The sequence below is a fragment of the Phacochoerus africanus genome, chromosome 14 (genome assembly GCF_016906955.1).
Source record: "Phacochoerus africanus isolate WHEZ1 chromosome 14, ROS_Pafr_v1, whole genome shotgun sequence".
NCBI lineage: Eukaryota > Metazoa > Chordata > Mammalia > Artiodactyla > Suidae > Phacochoerus > Phacochoerus africanus.
In genome coordinates this window covers 33122088-33127469 of record NC_062557.1, presented here as the reverse complement: position 1 = coordinate 33127469, position 5382 = coordinate 33122088, and the positions used below count along the sequence as shown (strand labels likewise).

Below are 5382 nucleotides of genomic sequence, written 5' to 3'. Positions count from 1 at the left end.
ATGTTTACTACAGGGATTGTACCTACGCCCAGATGGACATTAATCCCTAACTCCCTGTGACTCAGTTTATGGGAAGAAAAGGGCAAAGAAACCATGAGACTTATGGGACATTTCCACCCCTAAGACCCCTATTGGACGAGGACTGATACAGGTAATTGGGCAAGGCCAACAGGAGAAAACCACATCTTTCTGGACCCCACGTTTGTACCCCCATCTTTTTTTTTTTTTGTCTTTTTGCCTTTTCTTGGGCACTGCGGCATGTGGAGGTTCCCAGGCATGTGGAGGTTCCCAGGCTAGGGGTCGAATCAGAGCTGTAGCTGCCAGGCTATGCCACAGCCACAGCAACGTGGGGTCCGAGCCACGTCTGCGACCTACACCACAGCTCACAGCAACGCCAGATCCTTAACCCACTGAGCGAGGCCAGGGATCGAACTCGCCACCTCATGGTTCCTAGTTGGATTCGTTAACCACTGCGCCACTATGGGAACTCCTATCCCTTTTATATGGATAAAAACCCCTGTAAGACAATGGGGGGGGGGTCTTCTCCCTCCTCCCAGCTGTTTTGGGAGCTATTTGCTTTCCTATAATAAAGACTTTGCTTGCTCACTGCCTGTGTGTTCGTGAAGTTCATTCTTTGGCTGTGTGAACAACAACCAGGATTCTGGCAACATCTTTCTGGCATCACTTGCACTTGAAATGGGTTCAACAGATGCTTCTAAACGCTTCATTGAATGGAAAACCTGTTGCCAGGGCACAGCTACAGAACCAGCCCAGCTGACTGGGGAAAGGAATTTTGCCACAACATAGAACTTTCATCAGACTGTCTGATGACTAAAGTCTGATAATCCCCTGGAGGATACCATTTGCCAGGCTTCTCTAGAGATTAACCTTTATTAATTAAAAAAAGAATGTTTTTGGCCGCACCCGCAGCATATGGAGGTTCCCATGCTCGGAGTCCAATCGGAGCTGTAGCTGCCAGCCTACACCACAGCCACAGCAACTTGGGATCTGAGCCACGTCTGTGAACTACACCATAGCTCACAGCAATGCCAGATCCTTAACCCACTGAGTGAGGTCAGGGATCAAACCCATGTCCTCATGGATGCTAGTTGGGTTTGTTAACCATTGAGCCCTGATGGGAACTCTTTTTTTTTTTTTTTTTTTTTTAATCCACACAAAGTACAGGTCATTTATTTCCCTTCTAATCGTGGGCTCAGTCCATTGATGGCTTCTCCCCCCACCTTGGGCTGACAATTTACTCCAGGTTGCTGCTGATAATATGGTCAAGTTCAACATAGAAGGTCCTCAGGTTCAGCACCATGGCCCTGAGTTCCTCATAGGCTGCCTCGTCTCGCTCGGGCACCAGGGCCCAGTGATCTATTATGTTGGTCTCCTTAGGGGCCTTGGCCGCAGCATCCCTGCTTTCTGAGAAGTACTTGGAAATCGTGTCTAGAAGGGCTTGTACTTTGGTCTTGACTTTATTTACCCCCTCCAGCACCTTTTCCTGGACTGCCACCTAAAAGTCATTTCCATCCTCAATTTTGGGGGTCAGGTGCTGGGTCCCTGTGCTCACCAGAATGCATTTTTCTTTGAGAGTCCAGACTTCTGGCTGAATCGGGGCAAGCCAGGCCAGGACCTTCTCATTCCCAGGGAGAAAGCCACACTTAGGGACTTCTTTCTTCTCCTGCTTCTCTGTTTCCATCTCATCATCCTTGGGTGGGGGTCTGGGATGGGGAGGTCCAGAGGGGCCCCGAGAGAAGTGAGGTCAGTCACATTGAGGGAGTCCTCTTGCAAGAGCTGATTCAGGTATACGATTTTCTTTTTTCTTTTTTTCTTTATGGCTGGACCCAAGGCATATGGAAGTTCCTAGGCTAGAAGGTCGAATTGGAGCTGTAGCTACTAGCCTATGCCACAGCCACAGCAATGCGGGATCCGAGCTGTGTCTGCGACCTACACCACAGCTCATGACGATGCCAGACCCTTAATCCACTGAGAGAGCCTGGGGATCGAACCCCTGTTCTCATGGATGCTAGTTGGATTCATTACTGCTAAGCCACACGGGGAACTCCAGATGTATGATTTTCTAAGGCAAAAATTTGTAGCGGAATTCCTCAGCCTCCTGGAAAAGATTTTACCCAGAGCCATCCATCTGTTTGGGGGCTTCCTTGATCAGGCACACCCCATGAGGCTTGGCCATGCTCTTCCAGTTGCTGCTAGATCTCTGGTCTCCAATTATATCTCAGCTGAAAAAAAAAAATTATATTGGGGAAGCACCATGTATGTACCACTGACCCCAATGCACCATGTATATACCACTGACCCCAAACTTGTAATTCTATCTCAGACACCTGCACGAATTGAAGTTGAGTTCAGTTTTGCTCTTCCCTCTCTTCCCTGTTGCAACAGTATTACTGAATAAAATCTATGCCCAGCAGTTCAGCTAGTGTTCAGCTTTGCTTATCTTTCTTTCTCTCTCTCTTTCTTTCCTTCTTTTTTTCTTTCTTTCCTCTTTTTGAGGCCACACTCACGTGCATGGAAGTTCCTAGGCTAGGGGTCGAATCAGAGCTGTAGCTGCTGGCCTAAGCCACAGCCACAGCAATGAAGGATGCAAGCCACAGCCTGAGACCTACACCGCAGCTTGTGGCAGTGCTGGATTGTCAGGAGACATGTTTCTACCGTCTTTTCTTAGTCTCTCTGCTTCTATTTTCTATGCTGAAAACGCCGTCTTGTCCTGCTTTACTTTACCCTATATTCCTGCTTGAAAGACAGTCGCAGTGCTGGTAAATAACTTAAGCTTAAGAACAAAGACCAAAAGGCATAAGTTATTCATGTGGTCAGCTGAACACAACATAATGCGTTGGTCTAGGCACGCAGGACCTGGGCAGATGCGTTGGTCTAGGCACGCAGGACCTGGGCAGATAGGCATGCCGTTTGCACAGCATAATATGTCCTGTTAAAATAAGAGAAAGAGGAGCCTCAAGACCCCAGGGGGTTTATGAGGGGTCATTAGTGGGATAGGCATCAGCAAGGAGAACGAGGTGCAAACATAGGCACACTCAGGTTGCTACAGATAGGCACCCCATCTGTGGAAGCACAATGGTGATTCTCTAGATGCTATGCATAGACAGCTGATGCCAAGCTTCCCCAATGCTAATGATTGTTAAATGCCTAAAGTTCAGAGTAAAAGCTTAACCAGCTTCCAGCTATGTGACTTTTAAAATAATTAAAAAAACTATATCCTGCACCCGTAGCCCCCTCCTCACTTGACGTCATCTTATAGAGCACAATAAAAGCTTCGTGGTTTCTTGAGGCAGTGCTCTTGGTCCCTGAGACCTTGGGTCCCCCGGTTCCCCCCCTTTGGTTAAGATAAATGTCTCTGTGTTTTGTTTTATGTTCACCTTTTCTTAAGTTTCACAGCACCCCTTCTTTAGCTCTCACCTGCTGAGCTGGTCTGGGCACTGGATCTTTAAGCCACTGAGTGAGGCCAGGGGTCAAACCTGCATCCTCATGGATACTAGTCGGGTTTGTTACCACTGAACCACAGCAGGAACTCCCTACCTTTTTTTAACTTTGATACCATCTACTGTTCAGGCACATATTCTCTGCCCTTTTCTTACAGGATCTCTTTGATCCTCAAGTGTCCTTTTCTTTACTTTCTTTTTTTTTTATAGCTCAGCTTTTTATTATTGAATGTGTTATAGAAGTTTAGTCAAAAAGACCAAAGCCCATATCATCATCAGACTCCTCAGATTCTTCTTTCTTCGCGTCCACTTACTTCTCCTCAGCTGGGGCAGCAGTGGTAGCCGGGGCAGCATCTCCTACTGGAGCAGCACCAGCTGCTGGGGCAGGTCCACCAGTCCCCACATGGCAGATGAAGCTCCCGATGTTGACATTGGTCAGAGCCTTTGCAAACAAGCCTGGCTAGAATGGCTCAACATTTACACCTGCTGCTTTTTTCTTTTTTTGTCTTTTTGCCATTTCTTGGGCCCCTCCTGTGGTATATGGAGGTTCCCAGGCTAGGTAGGGGGGTCGAATTGGAGCTGTAGCTGCTGGCCTACACCACAGCTCACAGCAACGCCGGATCCTTAACCCACTGAGCAAAGCCAGGGATGGAACCCACAACCTCATGGTTCCTAGTAGGATTCATTAACCACTGAGCCACGATGGAAGCTCCTACACCTGCTGCTTTAATGAGGGCATTGATCTTATCCTCCGTGACCATCACCTCATCGTTGTCATGCAGGATGGGGGCAGAGTAGAGGCAGGCAAGCTCCAAGACAGAGGCCATGGTGCAGACAAATGTTAGATGGGGGCTGCCGGGTTTGGTGCTAGTCGCCGGATGAAGTGAGGGCCTCACCCCAACTTGGCCTTAGCTTCCTTGGAAGGACTGAGCACATTAGCCGCAGCTGAGAAAAGGTCAAGTGTCCTTTTCTATTGCAAAATCAAAAGCTGTGGTTTCCCAATGTGTCTTAGGTACACTTCTGGAGCTTAAGTTGGGAAGTCAAAAGCTAACTATTTCTTTCTGTTTACATTCCTTTCTTTTTTTTCTTTTCTTTTCTTTTCTTTTCTTTTTTTTTTTTTTTGCTTTTTAGGGCTAAACCCATGGCATATGGAGGTTCCCAGGCTAGCAGTCCAGTTGGAGCTGTAGCTGCCGGCCTACACCACAGCCACAGCAATGCCAGATCCAAGCTGTGTCTGCGACCTACACCACAGCTCACGGCAATGCCAGATCCTTAACCCACTGAGCAAAGCCAGGGATTGAACCCACAACCTCATGGTTCCTAGTCGGATTTGTTTCCGCTGCACCACGATGGGAACTCCTACATTCCTATTTTAATAAATCCAATTCTTCCCAAGCCATTTAAGATGTCTCTGGCTGATTAGCTGAAGGATCCCATACTCAATAGAATAGAGAAGAAAACCACAAAGATTAATATTTCAAAATATTATCTTGCTGTAGCTATAGAATGATTGTGGCAAACAATATAAAGAGAAGCTCACAATGGACGGATGACATAAATCATTATGCATCAATTTCATGGAATTACTATTAATCAGTAAATTACAGGAGTTCCCTCATGGCTCAGTGGGTCAAGTATCCAGCATTGAAATGTCATTGCTCTGGTTACACCAGTGGCACAGGTTCAATCCCTGGACTGGGAATTTCCCATGCCTTGGGCTTGGCAAAAATAAACAAATAAATAAATTACAGAAATTACATAGATAACTAGAAACATGGTTGTGGTTTTACTATTATTGGTGTATTATAAAGGCTACAAGCAGAAGTAGCCAGATAGAAGAGATGCACAGGGTAAAGCATGGAGCGAGGGGCACAGAGCTTTCGACCTGCTCTGGAGGTGTTGCCCTCCCCCAACACCTTCA

At 47.0% G+C, this 5382-nt stretch overlaps 2 pseudogenes; both read right to left on the bottom strand.

Moving 5' to 3' along the window:
- Positions 1-1213: 1213 nt before the first annotated feature.
- On the bottom strand, positions 1214-2197 carry LOC125113855 (proteasome activator complex subunit 2-like; annotated as a pseudogene).
- Positions 2198-3705: 1508 nt separating this feature from the next.
- On the bottom strand, positions 3706-4288 carry LOC125115091 (60S acidic ribosomal protein P1-like; annotated as a pseudogene).
- Between the last annotated feature and the right edge of the window lie 1094 nt (positions 4289-5382).